Below are 753 nucleotides of genomic sequence, written 5' to 3'. Positions count from 1 at the left end.
AAAATATGAGTTGCTGTTGTCTTCTCTTCGCACTGCCTGCACCTTACTGTCTGCAGGTATTGGATCAAATTAAGTGTCCAGGAGCCCCAGACAGGTCTGTTAGTTTTCTTTGGTGCTGACGGCTCAAATCTAAGGGGCTCAGTCTGTTCTCAGCTTCCTCATGGAAAGGGCGTAAGAACTTTGTATAAGGCTTTCAGCATAATTTTTCCACTCATTGGGGATTTCTGTCTGAAAAAGCCTTAGTGCAAACTGTACTTTGTCAGAATCTAGCCCTTGAAATCCCTTTTTCTTTCCTGCAAAGACATCATAAATGTTTATTGTCCGTGGTTTACAGAAAAAGAATGTGAGTGACTGGTCTGTCCATCATTGCAGATTTCGGTGTGGCAAGAGACATTTCCCCACTGTCTGCATCCAGTGGTGCTGGGGCACTACCTAGGCTGGGAGGGAAGGGGATGGGATTCCAAGTAAGGCAGCCCACATTTTTAACAGCATTTCCCCAAATCCTGATCCCTTAATAGAAATCTTAATTTGTTTCCTCATGCCTTGACTCACTCAATAAATGACATGTGAGAGTCTTCTCAGCCTGTGAAGAATTAAATTGGTGAGGTCTGCAAGCTGGAGGGAGAAATGCTTGCTTGCAGAAGAGCTATGAGAGAAGACAGAAGGAAGTCAGAGCAAAAGAAGTGGAAACTGTTCGGGTTTGTTAGCCAGAAAAAACAAAACAAACAAACAAACAAACAAACAAAAACAACA

The sequence above is a fragment of the Cygnus olor genome, chromosome 15, assembly GCF_009769625.2.
Source record: "Cygnus olor isolate bCygOlo1 chromosome 15, bCygOlo1.pri.v2, whole genome shotgun sequence".
Taxonomy (NCBI): Eukaryota; Metazoa; Chordata; class Aves; order Anseriformes; family Anatidae; genus Cygnus; species Cygnus olor.
This window is presented reverse-complemented; position numbering follows the sequence as displayed.